Source organism: Hypanus sabinus, chromosome 15 (assembly GCF_030144855.1).
Source record: "Hypanus sabinus isolate sHypSab1 chromosome 15, sHypSab1.hap1, whole genome shotgun sequence".
Classification (NCBI taxonomy): Eukaryota; Metazoa; Chordata; class Chondrichthyes; order Myliobatiformes; family Dasyatidae; genus Hypanus; species Hypanus sabinus.
In genome coordinates, this window is record NC_082720.1 from 70,056,725 (window position 1) to 70,076,422 (window position 19,698).

Consider the following 19,698-nt stretch of genomic DNA (forward strand, 5'->3'; position numbering starts at 1 on the left):
GCAGCCCTGATTTTCACTTCTGCTTCACTCTATGCCAAAGCGAGCATGCGTTGGTGTGCGCCAAAACGCTAGTTGGCGGTGGGGTTTCTATGCCACTGTGTTGACTTTCTTCAAGAGAGACATGAACGAGGAAATGCATTTCAAACATTTTCACATGTCGGCAGGTAGATTTGACGATTTGGCTCATCTATTTTGCATTGGTGTACAGACATGGCAGAGAAGAATCAACCGGAAATGTGTAGGAGGAAGTGCAATGCTACCAAACATACCATTCACCCTTGTTGCAGTCTGTGTCGCCGTGATGTGTGAGTTTTTTGGGGATGTTCATGTCACCCTCCGGCGTAGGTACAGGTACCTATGGTGTAGATGCGATGCACAAGTATAAATCAGCCTTAACACTGTCTGATTTGGCTGTATTCATGAGTATTCCTGTATGGTTGAATGACAATGAAACTTGAATTGAATTAACTGCAAGAAACGGTGGAACAGCAGAGTTTCAGTTGGATACTCTGATTCTAAAATTGCTTAACTCTAGCTGTTGAATGTTGATTTTGCTGTTTGGCACCTTTCCTAGACAGGCACCTAGGTGGCATGGCGGAGATACGTCTCTACCAAAGGAGGTGTAAGGCACTCCCTCCCTCCAATAGCCTGCAGGTCACCCTTTGGCAAGGTGTAGTCCCTGATTATCCCCCCAGTCAGTGTCATATGAAGCCATGGGAGCAGGTGGTGGATGGTCGTTTAAGCAGCTGGTGCATATCACAAGTCTTGGTTAAGCAACCACTGGTGGTGGCATCCGTCGGTCTCGAGAGACCATGGATCTGTGCCTGGAGTTTCCAGGGCGCAGGCCTGGGCAGGGTTGTATGGGAGACCGGCAGTTGCCCAAGCTACAGGCCTTCCCTTCTCCATGCCACCGATGTGTCTAAGGGAAGGGCACTAGGACCCATGCAGCTTGGCACCAGTGACATCGCAGAGCAATGTGTTGTTAAGTGCCTTGCTCAAGGACACAAACATGCTGCCTCAGCTGAGGCTCGAACCAGGGACCTTCAGGTTACTAGTCTGATGCCTTGCCCACTAGGCCATGCGCCAACACAATAGCAACCACTGATAGTACTGATCATGGCTGGGAACACCTATCTTGCAAGCGCACTACCCAGAAGAAGGCAATGGCAAACTGGTTCTGTAGAAAAATTTGCCAAGAACAATCATGATCATGGGACTATGATCATTTACATCATATGGCACAGCACATAACGATGATGATGCAGAGACTGGCACCTCATCGCTTTTAGCATTGTTGGATCCTGGTCCCAGCGTGCCCCTCAGTACTCCTCATGAAATCCAGATTGATCCCATAGGTAATCTTCCACATTGTCAGATGGATTGCCCAGTTGTATCCGTAGTGAAACAACTTGGCATATTGGATGCAAGGTATAATTCCATAAGAATGTCTATCTCAGCTCTCTAATTTTAGGCACAACTGCAAGATGTTTCTGAGGAGGGCTTTGTGAGGTTGATTAACCTAGGAGCAACTTTGCTGTCAACATCAGGTTGTTGCCACTTTTATGCTTCTCTATTTAAAATTAAGATTTGAGGTATAACTGAACAGTTTGCTATACCACCCAAGATTCAACCAAATGTGTAGGTAAGGATTTCAAGGTTATCTCCCCTGAATGAATTGCTTGAGTAAATTATTTTGGGTTTTTATGCAAGCATATAGTTTTTGTGGTCATCATGTTAATAATTTTAGTTATTATGGTACAGTAATTACAATTATCAACTGAACTTAAATTTCCCATTTGCTATACTGAAATATGAGCTAGGGCATCCGGACTATTTTCAATATTGAATAGCCGAGATAAAATTGACATGGAGAGGATGTTTCCTATAGTGGGAGAGTCTAGGACTAGATGGCACAGGTTCAGGATTCAAGGACATCTCTTTTAGAACAGAGATGAGGAGGAATTTCTTGAGACAGAGGGTGGTGAATCTGTGGAGGCCAGTCATTGGAGGTTGATTAACAAGGACACCAAAGGTTATGAGCAGAAGGCAGGAAAGTGGGTTTGAGAAGGTTGATAAATCAGCCATGATGGAATACCAGAGCAGAATGCCCTAATTCGGCTCCTATGTCTTATGATCTCATGGTCCTATTGGAAAAAGTCTCTGTTTTACTAGCTTGATAGCTTAACAGCAGCCTCAAGGCCATGCCTGCATTGATCTTGGAGGTCACTTTGCCCAGAGTCCAAGACAGAACATAGGTAATGGCTGAAAAGGGTCACAAACAGAAAGTACAACACAGTCTTTTTCCCAACAACTGATGGAGCCCAGTGGTGATATCTTTTGTGCTTTTACTTGCTGCAGTGTTTAAACTGTTTAATGTTGACATGAAAACCAGAGAGGAAATTCTTTGTTGCACTTTCAAAAGCAATAGCAACAGGAGAAAACAGAAAAAAGAAAGACTGGCCTGTATTTGTTTTGACCCTTTCATCACCTTAAGACTTTACAGCCAATAACATTTATTTTTCTTTGACATATGGTGACTAATGTAAAGAAATAACTATTAGCATAACAAGTTTCAGATCTAAGTTTGTGTCCATTTTACAGATGCCTTAATTCCAGATACTTAACTGTGATGATCTAGATCATTAAGCAAAGTTAAAAGATTCAGAATCAGAATCAGGTTTATTATCACCGGCATATGACGTGAAATTTGTTAACTTAGCAGCAGCAGTTCAATGCAATACATAATCTAGCAGACAGAAAAGAAAATAAACATGTAAATCAATTACGTATATTGAATGGATTTTTAAAACGTGCAAAAACAGAAATAATGTATATTTTTTAAAAAGTGAGGTAGTGTCCAAAGATTCAATGCCCATTTAACAATCCGATGGCAGAGGGGAAGAAGCTGTTCCTGAATCGTTAAGTGTGTACCTTCAGGCTTCTACCTGATGGTAACAATGAGAAAAGGGCATGTCCTGGGTGCTAGAGGTCCTTAATAATTGTCGCTGCCTTTCTGAGACACTGCTCCCTAAAGATGTCCTGGGTACTTTGTAGGCTATTGCCCAAGATGGAGCTGACTAGATTTACAACGTTCTGCAGCTTCTTTCGGTCCTGTGCAGTAGTCCCTCCATACAAGGCAGTGATGCAGCCTGTCAGAATGCTCTACACGGTACATCTATAGAAGTTTTTAAGTGTATTTATTGACATGCCAAATCTCTTCAAACTCCTAATAAAGTATAGCGGCCGTCTTGCCTTCTTTATAACTACATCAATACGTTGGGACCAGGTTAGATCCTCAGAGATCTTGATGCCCAGGAATTTGAAGCTGCTCACTCTCTCCACTTCTGATCCCTATATGAGGATTGGTACGTGTTCCTTTGCCTTACCCTTCCTGAAGTCCACAATCAGCTCTTTCGGCTTACTGACATTGAGTGCAAGGTTGTTGCTGTGGCACCACTCCACTAGTTGGCATATCTCACTCCTGTATGCCCTGTTATCACCACCTGAGATTCTACCAACAATGGTTGTATCATCAGCAAATTTATAGATGGGATTTGAGCTATGCCTAGACACACAGTCATGTGTATACAGAGAGTGGAGCAGTGGGCTAAGCACACACCCCTGAGGTGTGCCAGTGTTGATTGTCAGCAAGGAGGATATATTATCACCAATTTGCACAGACTGTGGTCTTTTGGTTAGGAAGTCGAGGATCCAATTGCAGAGGGAGATACAGAGGCTCAGGTTCTGCAACTTCTCAATCAGGATTATGGGAATGATGGTATTAAATGCTGAGCTACAGTCAATGAACAGCATCCTGACCCAGGTGTTTGTGTTGATATATTTAACATAAAAGATATATTCTGAGTGTTTTAGAATAGACTTGTTTGGTCTCTGGAAATTTGAGTGTTCCACAACAGAAGATTAAATATTAAATCGATTCAATGTTTATGGAACCCAGAACATAGTTTAGAAAAGGATAATGAAATGTTCACATGGTTGCATAGAAGGCGGCACAATAGTATCGTGGTTAGTGCAATGTAGTACAGTGCCAGGCGTAAGATTGGGGTTCAATTCCCACCGCTCTCTGAAAAGAATTTGAAGCATTCTCCCCATGACTGCATAGCTTTTCCTCAGGTTCTCTGATTTCCTCCTACATTGCAAAGATGTACAGTTAAAATTACTGGTTATGGGCAGCAGCTGCATGGCGACACTTGCGAGTTGTCAAACACATTCCTCAGTGACTCGATGTGATTGAAACAACACATTTCACTGTGTGTTTTGGTGACATGTGGTAAATAGAGCGAATCTTTATCTTTAGTGATTAACGATTAGACAATACAATTGGTATTAAACTATAAATAGGACACAGCAACAAACATCCCTCAGGCTTGCTAACCAATACAGTACTGGTTATGGCTCCACAGGGGCAACATAATACACAGCTTGACATTCCTTAAAACTTAGACAAACCATCTGCTTTCAGTAGGAAAGCCATGCTCTGATACACAATTAGTGCATTGCCCCGGAAATCAAGGCTTACATCATGTTATTTTGTAGGTTGTCTTTGCAATATGGAGTGAGCTGATGAACATTTGTGCAATAACACTGTAGAGCAATGAAATTACCTGCTGTTACTTTACCTTATTTACATTGGCTCAGGCACTATAAGTTACCAACTGCAAACTCACTCATTAGATGATAATGTACTGTCCAGTATTATTAGGTACAATTTATGACTTACAGTTGTGCATGAACTGTAAGTTCATATAACTCCAGATTATTATAGAGTCATCAATTGCAAAGTAATTGAGTACAGAAATAGACTCTTTGGCACACTACATCAATGGCAAATATCAATGACCTACTCTATCTCTACTAAACCCTTCATCGCCACTTGGTCCATAGCCTTCAATGCAGAGATGATTCAAGGTTTCATCTAGTTACTTCCTCAGTGTTGTGAGGGTGCTTGCCTTGATATAGACAGTGTGTTGCAGATTCCTAGTATCATCTGAGTGAAAAAGTTCTACCTCAGATGTCCTTTAAACCTCTTACCTACCCCCCTTCTAAATCATAACACCTAATTTTAGATATCTTTACCATGCAGAAAAGTTTCCTACAATATACCCAACTGTGCTCTGCTAATTCTGTACACACCTTTATCAGGACCCCCCCCCCCTCCCCACCTTTATCTTCTCTGTTCTAAGAAAAACAAACCTATCCTCTTGAGCAACACACACAAAACGCTGGAGGAATTCAGCAGGCCAGGCAGTATCTATGGAAAAGAGTAAACAGTCAACGTTTCAGGAAAGACCCTTCATCAGGACTGGAAAGAAAGCTGAGAAGTTGTTCCTAATCGTTTGATTCTGTCATCAGAACTGAAACACTTTATCCCAGCCAATGTCCTAGTGAATCTCTTTGACACCTTCTCCAGTGCAATCATATTCCTCCTATAATTTGATGAAAACATATTTACACAGTACAGAACATTGAATTAACTAGTTGTGCTGGTCTCTGGAAGCAGAGGATTATTTCGAATTGGTGGACTGGGCCATGCTCAAGCACTCATCTGAATGAATTGTCATGGACTCTATGAAAACAGTCATAGATGAGTGTGTCCTCACAAAATCATTTAGAAACTTCCCCAACCAGAAGCCCTGAGGAATCCAGGAAATCCACAATGTGCTAACGGCAAGATCAGAGGCATTCAGATCTGGTGAGCCAATAAAATACAAGAGGTCCAGACATAATCTCTGGAAAACCTTCTCATGGACAAAGTGGCAATTCCAGACTAAACTTGAATCAACGAGGGATGCTGGACAGTTGTGGCAGGGCTTGAAGTCCATCACATTTTGTAAAGTTAAATCAAGTGACATACAACAGAGCTTTCCTTCCAGATAAGCTCAATGCCTTTCACTATCAAAACCTGGAGTAACAATCACAAACTTCCACAGCTCTGATGTCCCTGTGATTTTTGCCTCAGAGGTTGATGTGAGACCATCCTTCAGGATGGTGAATCCACAGAAAGCATGCTGCCCAGAAGGAGTATCTAGCTGAGTACTAAACACTCACACTGATCAACTGGCTGCAGTCTTCACTGATTTCTTTAAACTCTTGCTTCGGCAGTCTGAGATACCCACTTACTTCACACAGGCCTCAGTCACACCAGTGCCTATGAAGAACATAGTAATCTGCCTTAATAACTATTCTCCAGTAGCACTTACATTCACTGTGATGAAGTATTTTGAGAGGTTGGTGATTAGACGTATCAACTACTGCCTGAGAAGTGTCTTGGATCTGCCCCAATTTACCTGCTAGCCCAACAGGTCCACAGCAGATGCCATGTCGTTGGCTCTTCACTCAGCTGAGAAACACCTGGACAACAAAGATGTGTATGTCAGGATGCTCTTTATTAACTATAGCTCAGCATCCTCTCAAAACTAATCAATACGCTTCAAGACCTTGGCCTCAATACCTCTTTGTGCAATTGGATGTTCGATTTTCTCACTCATAGACCCAGTCAGTTCAGATTGGCAACAAGATCTCCTCCACAATCTCCATGAACACAGGTGCACTGCAAGGCTGTGTACTTAGCCTCCTGCTCTACGTGCTGTCCACCTACAGTATGTCTGTGTGGCCATATTTAAGTTTGCTGACTACACACTGTTGTTGTTAAACTTTGGTTTAAAGGTGATGATGAAGCAGCATATAGGAGGGAGAGGTGCCACAACAACAACCACAATCCCTCAATGTCAGCAAGACAACACAGCTGATTATTGACTTCAGGAGCAGGAAACCAGAGGTCCATGAGCCAGTCCACATCAAGGAATCCAAGGTGGACAGGATCAACAACTTTAAATTCCTCGGTGTTAACATTTCAGAGGACCTGTCCTGGGACCAGCACGTCAGTGCAATTATGAAGAAAGCTTATGAGAGTGCCTCTACTTCCTTAGAGTTTTGCGAAGATTTGGATGACATCTAATACTTCAAAGATTCAAAGTACTGTACACTTATTATCAAAGTAAGTATGCAGTACACAACCCCAAGATTCGTCTTCCTACAGAGAGCCATGAAATAAAGAAACACCACGGAACCTGTCCAGAGAAAACTTCAAACAGCCAACATGCCAATAAAAACAAATCCCGCAAATGGCAACAAATGAGCGAATAACACACTGGATATTAAACAGAAAACCGTAGAGTACTTGAAACAGTCTAGGAATGTCCAGTTTAGTTCAGTTCGGTCCAATTTAGCTCTGTGTTGTTCCTTGACTGAAGGCAGCACAGCCAGTCCACCCTGATCAAAATCGCATAAAATAGCAATAAAAATAGGACTAACTAGAAACCAGAACATGTATAATGTGAACTGCAGAGTCCTCTAAAAATGAATCCAATCTACAAAGCACGCCCATCAAACCTTGCCCAAGACCTAAGACACCTTAGGAGAATTGGAGCCTATCACAGATTCGTGCTCCACCAGTAGGCTACGTGCTGCATTCTCAACCCTCATTCTCAACTACACCGAATTACCCTGGAGATAACAGAAGCACCAGATCATTCAGTCAACACAAAGACACATCATCAAAATGTAAATTACAGATTCCAATCGCAAATAAATTAATAGCAGAAGTATATTTAAAGTAAGGAGTAGTTAACTGTCTGCAGGATGTCGCATTGGTCCTTGGCCAAAAAAACAAACTGCTATAGATATGTGTTGGACAGTATATTGAGTGGCTGCATCACAGCCTGGTATGGAAACATTAATGCCCTTGAACAGAAAATCCTGCAAAAACTAGTAGACACTGTCCAGTCCATCATGGGTAAAGTCCTCCCCTGAGCACACCTACACAAAGCACTGTTTCAGAAATGCAGCATCAATACCAGGGACCCCACCATCCAGGTCATGCATTCTTCTCAGTGTTGTTTCAGGAGGGAGGTACAGGAGCTTCAGGACTCACACTACCAAGTTCATGAAAAATTATTATTTCTCAACCATCAGGCTCTTGAACCAGTGGGGGTAACTTCACTCAACTTCACCTGCCCCCATCACTGAACTTTTCTCACAACCTTTGGGCTCACTTCAAGGACTCTTCATCTCTTCTCAGTATTTATTGTTTTTCATTTATTATTTGTTTATTTTCTCTCTTTTTTATTTGCGCAGTTTATTGTCTTTTGCAAATTGATAGTTTGTCCACCTTGTTGATTGGGGTCTTTCATTGGTTCTATTATGGTGCTTGGATTTACTGAGTTCGCTTGTAAGAAAATAAATCTCAGGGTTGTATATGGTGACATATATGTATTTTATAATAATATTACTTCAAACTTAGAATTGTATTTAATTTCCCCATTTGAAGTGGTTCAGATTTAAACATACATCTCTAGATCTTATGTCCATGCTCCTAACTTACAAATCCAGTAATCAACTACTATGCCATCATTTTAAGTCCTCCATATTCTGAGTCATAATTGGCAACTGAGTGAGGCTAATGGAAAACTCCTCACATGCAACCATACAATTAAAGTCTTCTAGATTTGGGGAAATGATTGAAGAGAAAATTAAGGGAAGATTAATGACTATGATCAATTCAGAGCAGAACTCTTATTACAGATTCAGACTCAAATCATTGTGGGCAGAATCATCAATGATGACACGCTGAATATCATGCAATGGTCATCAGAAGGTTCCCCAGAAACCAGGAATGAATACAGAAATTATTGATTTATATCTTTCACCTGGAGGTACACTTGACGATTAAAGGCACTTTTGTGCCCTAGTCACTTAGGGCAGTCTTGCTCAAGTACTAAACGCCATAAATGAGTGAAAATTACATCCTCAGGGAACTGACAGCATGTTCTTCCAGTGAGTGCATCTGCCTAAATATTTGATTTCAAGCTGGCCACTCCTGGCAGCTCAAGTCTGATTTCCTTCTTTATTAGATAAACCTAACAGTAGATTAATGCTCATCATATTATGGCAGCAGGTTTGAATTCATCTTCAAACCCGCACAAAGGCAATACTAACAGTTCAACTTGTTATGCCGGCCTCAAGGTTCTTCAGTTCAGGTAAAAGCATTAAACAACAGTCTTAACTTTTCTTCAGGTGGAAGTAAAAGATGTAATAATGTACTATCTTCTAGGAGAAGCTTCACTCCTCTTGATGTACCGTCCAGTATTTGTCACCTGAAACCACTTAACTGGTCCTTATGGATGTGTGTAGATTTGTTCTTTATCAGTTTTCACATTTCCTGCACTTCAACATATCAAAATTGTTAATTTTTTTTTGTAAAGCACTTTTCTGAAGGATACATAACTTCATGAGATGTTTTACAAAATTTTATTTGCTGAAAATGTCATTGTCTGAAATGCTAGAGATCAATATGCAAATAAAGTTCTCTATACCTATGCAAAAATATCTGAGAAAACTATTCTCAGGATATCAAAAGCAAGCTTGACCAATATTTAATAAAGCTCTGTACAATGCTCTCACCATTGTCTGTAAGGAGTTTGTACCTTCTCCTCATGACTATGTGGTTTTTCTCTGAGTGCTCTGGTTTCCTCCCACAGTCCAAAGACTTAACATTAATAGGTTAATTGGTCATTGTAAATTGTCCTGTTATTAGGCTAGGGTTAAATTGGGAGTTGCTGGGCCGCACAGCTCGAAGGGCTAAAAACGCCTATTCCGTGCTGTATCTCAATAAAATAAAATAACATTTTAAGATGTGTTAATTGACAAATTAAAATCAAAATATCATACAATATGTACTTAAATTCTGGCAATCAACAATAAAAAAATTACTAACTTCGTAAAATGCTAGTGGCAATAACAGATGAGAGCACAGATGAACCAGAACTACAAAGAAAAATTCTAATCATTGCAACAACACAACAAAATAAGTAGTTCCTTTGACTCTGAAAGGATTATACATATTGACATGAGTCAGATACTGTGAAAATAACATGTTGTGAACAGTGGATAATGTCAATGCCTTTAATCAAGATATTAGGTCACAATTTCACACTGCGTTTATAATACAACTCCTCAAGTTTATTAACATTGTTCCAGTTGGCAAAATCTTAACTTTCTTGGTTCAAGATGTTGATTTTTAAAGCAATATGCACAATTTCAAGGATCTGCAGATTTTCTCTTGTTTGTGACGTTGATTTTTAAAGATGTATTTATTGAGATACAGTGCAGAATAATTTAAACAGGACAATTTACAATGACCAATTAACTTGACAATCAGTACGTCTTTGGACCATGGGAGGAAACCGGAACACCCAGAGGAAACCCATGCAGTCACGAGGAGAACGGAAAAACTCCTCACAGGCAGTGGTGGGAATTGAACCCAGGTTCAATGTCAGTAAGACTAAAGAGCTGATTGTGGACTTCAGGAAGGGTAAGATGAAGGTACACATACCAATCCTCATAGAGGGATCAGAAGTGGAGAGAGTGAGCAGCTTCAAGTTCCTGAGTGTCAGGATCTCTGAGGATCTAACCTGGTCCCAACGTATTGATGTAGTTATAAAGAAGACAAGACAGTGGCTATACTTCATTAAGAGTTTGAAGAGATTTGGCATGTCAACAAATACACTCAATAACTTCTATAGTTGTACCATGGAGAGCATTCTGACAGGCTGCATCACTGTCTGGTGGGGAAGGGCTACTGCACAGGGCCGAAAGAAGCTGCAGAAGGTTGTAAATCTAATCAGCTCCATCTTAGGCACTAGTCTACAAAGTACCCAGGACATCTTTAGGGAGTAGTGTCTCAGAAAGGCAGCGTCCATTATTAAGGGCCTCCAGCACCCAGGGCATGCCCTTTTCTCACTGTTACTACCAGGTAGGAGGTACAGAAGGCTGAAGGCTCACACTCAGCAATTCAGGAACAGCTTCTTCCCCTCTGCCATCCAATTCCTAAACGGAAATTGAAGCTTTGGACATTACCTCACATTTTTAATATACAGTATTTCTGTTTTTGCACATTTTAAAAAATCTATTCAATATATGTAATTGATTTACTTGTTTATTTATTATGCTTTATTTTATTTATTATTTTTCTCTCTCTCTCTCTCTCTCTCTCTCTCTCTCTCTCTGCTAGATTATGTTTTGCTTTGAACTGCTGCTGCCAAGATAACAAGTTTCACATCACACGCCGGTGATAATAAACCTGAGTCTGATTCTGATTCTGGACGTTTCCAGTACTGTGGAGTGCTGTGCTAGCCACTACACTACTGTGCCATCACATTCCTCTTTATGTTCCCAATCTTGCACTGTAATTGTAGAATCATATTTGATGTCTCCACATAGCAAAGGTTCAAAGTACATTTAATATCAAAGTATGTATGCATTATACAAGATTGAGATATTGGAGAGATTTTGTATATTATATTGAATGTGAAGTATAAATTCCACAAATGATAAAACTTCATTAACAATCAAATGCCTCAAGAGCTATCAGTATGTTGAATCTAGCTCGACCAAGTCAATGTTTTAGTGATGCTAGTTGAGGGAAAAATGTTGGCCAGGACATAACAGGGAAATACCTTTCTCTTTCAGCCTTTTTTTTCTGTATATATTCACTGACTGCTTTGTTTTAACTCATTTGCAGGATACGGGCATTGCTAGTAAATTCCTCAGTTATCACTTATTCCCCACTGGCTAGGACTTGAACCATTTCAAGGAGTAGTTCAGAGGCAGGCACGTTCTTGTGGATCAAGAATTACATTCCTCTCTGAAATGGCATCATTAAACAAGTGCCAGAGATAGGGATTTAAAGAATAACCTGAGTTTTTAAGTGAATTTAAATAAACAAGCCACCTGGGTTAGTTTTGAACTTGAATCATTGGGTTGCTGGTCCAGGTAGTTAACCAGTACACTACCATACTGCTGTTTTTATTGAGGTTCAGCATGGAATTGGCCCTTACAGTACTTTGAACTGCACCACCCAGTAACCCCTGATTTAACCCTAGCCTAATCACGGGACAAACTGCAATGACTAATTAACCTACCAACCAGTAAGTCTTTGGACTGTGGGAGGAAACCGGATTACTTGGAGGAAACCCACACAGTTACGGGGACCATGTATAAACTCCTTACAGACAGTGGTGGGAATTGAAGCCAGGTGATTGGTACTGTAAAGCGTTGTGCTAACCTCAGTGCTACCTTACCGTGTTGCCTGTAGGAAGCCAGTGCATGCAACCAAAGATACCTGAGGACGTGGATAGCAAAGACAACAGTCGAACAAATCATTAAGACAAAGAAAAACAAAAATGACACAGGATGAAAGTAACTAGAGTCACATCAAGAATTGACAAAAAATGACTGGATTAAGATAAGAAAAATAGTCAGAGGGAGAAAATAATTAAAAACAATTAAAATTTTATATTTTTAAGACGGCTCACAATTTATTTAATGAGATAGATCAAATTAAATTGTTCCATTTCTGTGCCAGAGATGTTACCTCACAGTCATTGTCTCATTTTTAAAAGGGTATATTGTTTGGTTCAAGCTCTAACAATTTGCAACGAGTTCTACCTGGCAATTAATGTATGAATTCAGCATGTTTTAAAAATTAATTGAGAGGTTAGGAGCAAGATGCCACAACTGGTGTTAATTCAAAAGCAAATTCTGGGAATTCACCACTCTGTTAATCTCCTGAGGTTAGATAAAAACAACTTCCACATTAATAATGTTGTTGCTGCTGCAGGACCATTCTTTTCCCAGCAAATTTGAGCCGGGTGACATTGTTAAATCATGGGGTGTGATATGTAAGAAATTTACTTTAGGCTACAGTGGGTAAGCCACATCATTTGCCTGGACAACAGCAGACTTGAGAAAGATTTATACTTCTGCAGAAACAGTATGCTTTGAAAAAAATACACGTTGAAAAAAATACAAAATTCCTCACCCAATTTATTGGAATCACTGCTCTGTGGTCCCTCTGAATGGAGAAGGTGCATGTGGGAGGGCTTTAAGCCCCTGCAGTCTACAATGGGAATACATGGAGACCAGAGGGAAGAGAACAAGTCACCCACCATTCACTGTGTGAAGCAGCCTAGCACTAGGGTCTGCAGATCCTGTAGCTACAGCATCCACATGATTGACGTGGAAGCAATTCGTTGTTAATGCTGAGGAGCTCCTAAAAAGAGATTATAATTAGATTAGTCAGTCTCAAGTAGACTTAAGATTCAAATACATTTATTTTCAAAGAATGTATAAGTTATACGCTTTGAGGTTTGTTTGCTTACAGAAGCCACAAAGCAAGAAAACAGAAGAACCCATTTTTAAAAAAAGCCATAAAAGAGAAAAAAATACACAAACATCATGCAAACAATAAAAGTAAATGACAACATACCAAACCTTAGATACACTCCCTGGAGCAGCCGAACTAGGCCCCAGCTTAATCATGTTAACCATCTTAGTTCATCATGTCAGCAGGCAAAAACACCGAGAAACTAGCAGAGATGATCAGCGCTGGAGAGAGGAATCAACATCACGGGACACCAAGCAAAATCAGGCCGACTCTTGACTCTGGTCCTGATGCTCAGGCTTTCCAGTCTATCTGGACATGCGCTTAAATTGTCTTAAGCAGCAAGGAGTGCCTTGCTCCAGGAGCCATACCCAGGCACCTCGATACGCTTGGGCCGCACTACCCGAAGCCATTCTCAATCTCACCAAATCAGCTCTGCACTCGGAACAGTCCAAATTCGCACTCAGATTAGGTGGGCGGGCATCGAAACTCTTTCACATTGACTCTTCTCAAAATCATTCATCCCAACAGTGACAGGATTACAAACTGTGACCGGGACCCCGTCTTGAACACGCTGCCCCTCGGCTTTGTGATGCACCCGTAAGGCCCGTTCTTTGAATCAGCTTTGTCTCTGCTTGCTACTTTATTGTTTGCAGTGATAGTTGATCACAATTTACTTCAGAAATAGTGTTAGTAGTAATGCTTTTAGTTGTATTTCTTGCCAACTGAACTAGCAGCAAGTTGTGGCACAACTTCAGTAGCACCATTTTAAACTGGAAATGTATTGAAAAGACTATTATTGATACAAAGATCATACAATAAGTACCTTCAAAAAAAATAAAAGCAAGCAGTGGGTAAGTTGGATCAGATTGGATCACAACAGTTGGCGCTGGTACCTACTCAGAAACACCGGACAGGGAAACTGTGCTAGTAGCTAAGATAGTTATAAACACAAGAAATTCTGCAGATGTAGGAAATCCAGAGTAACACGCACAAAATGCTGGAGAAACTCAGCAGGTCAGTTAACATCTATGGAGGGGATAAAGTGTTGATTTCTCGGGTCGAGAGCCTTCATCATATGCGGGGTGGCACAGTAAGTAGCATAATGCTTTACAGTACTGGTGACCTGGGTTCAATTCCTGCTGCTCTCTGTAAGGTGTTTGTTCATTCTCCCTGTGACTGTGTGAGTTTTCTCCAGCTGTTCCAGTTTTCTCCCACAGTCCAAAGACATACCGGTCCAAAGTTTTAAAGTTCCAAGATTCATTTTATTGTCAAAGTTTGCATGTACAATACAATGCTGATATATATCAAACCCCCAACCTCCTCTCCCTCACACAACAGCCAACAGATTGCCCAGACAGAAAAATCAGCAACAACATCAAATCCACAACCCCTCCCTCACACAACAACCAATACATCGCCTACCCGGAACCCCAATATTTACAATGACCCCAACTGGTCATTGTACATTGTCCCATGAGTAGTCTAGCGTCAAATCGGTGGTTGCTGGGTAGCACGGCTTGTAGAGCTAAAAAGGCCAATTCTGCGCTGTATCTCAATAAATAGATATTTATAAATAAGTAAATAATTAATACAAATAAATAAATAAGTCAGTTGTTAGGATACAGTTGGGCTCAATTTGCTGAGTGTACTTATTTCAAAAATGTTCACAAACCAAACAGGGAAGGAAATTTGGTAGGATAGTGAAAAAAGAAATGGTTATCCAAGAAATGAAGGGGATAGTCATTCTTGTTCCTTAAATTCCTTTACTTCTCATTCTTGGCCACCCTTGCCCCTCTCAAATATAACCATACAGACCACATTTTAGTTCTATTGATGGTAATACTCCTCTTCTAGTAAATTTTCTTTCAAGTACAATATAAAGGAGACTTTGACTTGAGGCAGTAAAGTTTGAAGATTTTTTTTGGAGAGAAGGCAATAAATTCAATTAATCTAGATTTAGTTGATGGATGCCAGAGGCAAAAAAGTTGGGGATGGTCCTTGATGTCCACAGAGAGCATAACACAGGAAACCCAAACTTTTTGACAGATGTTGTGTCAGTGATTCCCAATCTGCTCATCACTGCTGCACCCCTCCCTGTCTTCATTGAATTTACTCAAATCGTCTGCATCTGACTGCAGTGGAGAAGATTAGCTGTGAGGAATTGGGTGTATGTTGAATTTATTTGCTTTCATAATAATTTAAAGTGTTTTTAATGAAGATTCTTTCCTTTATATTAACTTTAACAGTGTTATTAATTTTAATAGTGTTGAATGGTCCTGAGTGCTCTGTAAGTCAGTGTTTTGACAGCTTTGGAAACTAACCAAGCTCGAGGCAGTAATTTAGTCAGCTGTCGGGTTATTTTCAGCAGTTCGTGAACAGCGTTTGTTCTGACACTCCCGGACATACCTGATTGGACTTTATGTGTGGAAGCCTTTGCTGTAGAAGCACACAGGATCTGTGCACCTGATTTCCCAGCAAGTTCTCATTGGGAGTCGCAAGTTTGTTAAATGGTAAACTTAGGACATGAGCATCTTGCAATTGACAGCAAGTTTCAGGGCATAGGATTGCAGACTGGTTTTGGAAAATAAAATGTGGGAACTTCATTTCTGGCCCCATTATCCAATCAAAGTAAATTCATCAAATAACTGAGGCCTGCCCTTCATAACCCATTTCTTGTGAAATATTTCTTGGCAAAGAATGAGCTCAAAATTCTAGTAAGATTCTTTGTGATCTATCCTTTCACTGAATTCTTTGATAGTACATTACCAGAAACAGGCCATTCAGCCCATCACTTACTATATCCATTCCGCCCATCACATCAGTCTACATCATCCCATGAATTTCACCTTTTTTTGTTTAATTTCAGGACGTGACCTTCAACACAAGTGCATGATACAGCTTTAAAGTGTTCTACATTGTAACTGAGATGCTTGTTTTCTATTCAAATGGAACTTTGAATTTGTATTGGACAAACAAATTCTAACATATTGGGCTGATACAGAAAATGAGGCAACAAAGGAAAATAAACCTTTTTCCTTTGTCACCTTTGTCACCTTTTTCTGGTGACAAATTAAATGGATTCTAACAGCAGACATAAAAAAAACTCTGACGTTTAACGTAGCTGCAGGCGATAGTTTATCTGACCATAAATTATTTGTGAAATATCAATCAATGACAATAGATGCAAGGCCTATGGGTATTGCTGTGTCAGCTAAAATAAAACATTTTACAAATCAAATTATTGGTACAACTTATCATAATGAAAATTGCTGCTGAGCTAGCATGTATTAATATGAACAATTAGCTTAACATGTGCTGGAGCACATCTGTCTGCCTGCTGCTCTATAACTATGCAACAAAGGAGGAACTTCTGAGCTTTCATTAGTGGAGATTAGCTGGCGGGTGGTGTAGTAGCAACTTCACCGGACTTCGAGGAGAGTCGTCCTGGGTTCAAATCTGGTCACCTCCTTGCACATTTTCCATCCATACTGGGTTGAGCATTGAGCTATCGACTTCTCCTTGTAAAAAATCCCAGACAAAGGCTAACGAATGGCAAGGTTGCTGCCCAATGTGCCACAAGGCGTGGAGATGAACAACAACAATAACAGGAGGAGAGCATCCAAAATCTCAAATCTTGCTAGGGTATTAATTTTAAGATGGAAATAATTCCCCACTCGGGATGAATAAAGTACTTATTAAGGTAGATCTTTGAAAGATGAATGTTTTAGGAATATTTTATTCAAACTCCTTGTTTTCACTTCTTGCAAAACTGCTGACATCCAGTTGCCAAATCAGATTCTTGGATAGGACTCCTACACTTACCCATTTCCTTCCATGGAACGCTCTTCCTTACCCCCAGAATCAGAGTGTTAGCTTGATCTTTGATTGATGGAGCTTGAATCCTTGTCCTCTTATCCAAAGATTTGATTGATGACCTACCTGGCTGAAGCCCAGTTACAATTCCTGGTCTCTCTCTATGACTCAAAACAATTTTTATTTTTCTTTGGAAGTCTGTTAAGTGCAGTAGATCATTACAGAATTTAGGTCAAGCAAGAACGCTGTTTAAGTAATCATCTGAAACTACTCTGCCTACTCTCTCAGTGAGATGTCATCAAACCCAGATAACCACTTCAAAGGAGAGAAGGAAACTTTCTCCTCACGTCTTGAGCAATATTTATCCTAAGTCAACTTTTCTTAACAGACCATCTGGCCACTATCATGTTCCATTATCAACAACAATAGACAGGCAAATAAATATGGTGAAAACGATGGGCTGAAACATGTTTCTTTCAATGCTAGGATTATTATGGAAAGGGGGATGAACTTAGAGTCTGGATCAGTACATGAAATTATGACGTTGCTGCCATTATAGAGATCTGGTTACATGAAGGACAAAACTGGCAGGTCAACGTTCCTGGGCTTCATGCTTTAGGCATATTAGAGGGGGCAGAGTAAAAGGGGTAGCAGGGTTGCACTACTAATAAGGGAGATTGTTACAAAGAAACTCACAGAGGACATCCTGGTGAGCTCATACATAGAGGTAAATTGGATAGAGTTCAGAAACAGGACAGGCACATTTACACTGATGGGATTACACTATAGGCTTCTCAGTAGCCACCAGGAAGTGGAGGAACAGATATGTAGACAGATAATGGAAAGGTGCAGAATCAAAACGGTTGTCATATTGGGGTACTATAAGTTCCTCGGGATTGACTGGGGCTTGCTTAATACAAAAAGCTTAGATGGTGTGGGATTTCTTCAGTGCATCCAAGAGGATTCTTGCAACACTATGTGGAGAATCCATTTGGAGGAGGGAACATACTGGACCCAGCTTTGGGTGAAAATTTGGAAACAGTAGCAACAACTCATTATGTTTTAAGGCAATTATGAGTAAGGATAAAATTGGATTTTGCATGAAGGTACTAAATTGAAGGAGGGCAAATTACAACAGGATAAGACACTAGCTAAGGGGTGTTGACTGGGAGCAGCTGTTGGCAGGCAAGTCCATTTCTGACACATGGGAGCTGTTTAAAGGCCAACTGATCAGAGATCAGGATTGTCGCGTTCCAGTAAGGAGTAAGGACACGGATGGTAAGCTAAGGGAGCCTTGGATGACCTGAGAGATCCTAAATTTAGTCAGGAAGGCAAAAGGAACTAAATGTAAAGTTTGAGAAGCTAAATATAGCAGGATAGTGCACAAGCAGGCAATAGAATACCTTTAGTGAACAAGGTCTAAGATAATCCCACAGCATTTTATTTTTATACAGTGTACTTAAGAGAATAACCGAGGAGAGGGTAAGTCCACTCAAGGATAAAGAAAGGAAGAAATAAAAGTCAGAGCAGTGGCCAAGGTTCGAAATAAGTATTTACAGAGAAGGACTGGAAGATAGTCAAATCAGAATGCGGAACACTAATGTGCTGGGACATTTTAAGATAAAATAGGATGTAATGTTTTTTGAAAAGTATTAAGTGGACAAATCTCTGGAACCTGATGGCATATGTCCCAAATACTGAAAGAAGCTTCTGAGGACATTGCTGAGGTTTTGACAAGAATTGTATCCTCACTAACAGGCAAGGTCCAGGATTACTGGACAGTAGCAAATGTTCAAGAAGGTCAGTAGGGATAATCAAGTTATGAAAGGCCGGTGAACCTCACTCACTAGCAGTGAAGATACTGTAGAGGATACTGAGGGAAAGGATTTATGCCCATTTGGAAAGATATGGTCTGTTTAGGGACAGCCTGAATGATTTTGTGCAGGTAGGTCATGCCTTACAAACCGTGACTGAAAGTTTTGAGGAGGTGATAAAGGTGCTTTGATGAGGGCAAGGAAGAGGACATTATCTGCATGGACTCTAGTAAGGTATCTAATAAGGTTTCTCATTGTAGATTAATTCAGGAGATAAAGATGTATGGGATCTAAGATGATTTGGAATTCAGAAAGATGAGAGGGGATCTGATTGAAACATATAAGATTATTAACAGATTGGACATGCTAGAGGCAGGAAACATGTTCCCGATGTTGGGGGAGTCCAGAACCAGAGGCCACAGTTTAAGAATAAGTCATAGGCCATTTAGATCGGAGTTGAGGAAAAACTTTTTCACCCAGAGAGTTGTGGATCTGTGGAATGCTCTGCCTCAGAAGGCAGTGGAGGCCAATTCTCTGGATGCTTTCAAGAAAGAGTTAGATAAAACTCTTAAAGATAGCGGAGTCAAGGGATATGGAGAGAAGGCAGGAACGGGGTACTGATTGTGGATGATCAGCCATGATCACATTGAATGGTGGTGCTGGCTTGAAGGGCCAAATGGCCTACTCCTGCACCTATTGTCTATTGTCTGTTGTCTATTTGCAAGTTTGGATTCAGATCTGGCTTGCCTGTAAAAGACAGAGAATAGGGATGGAAGGCTATTATTTTGGCTGTAGGTCCATGACCAGTGGCGTGAGACAACGATC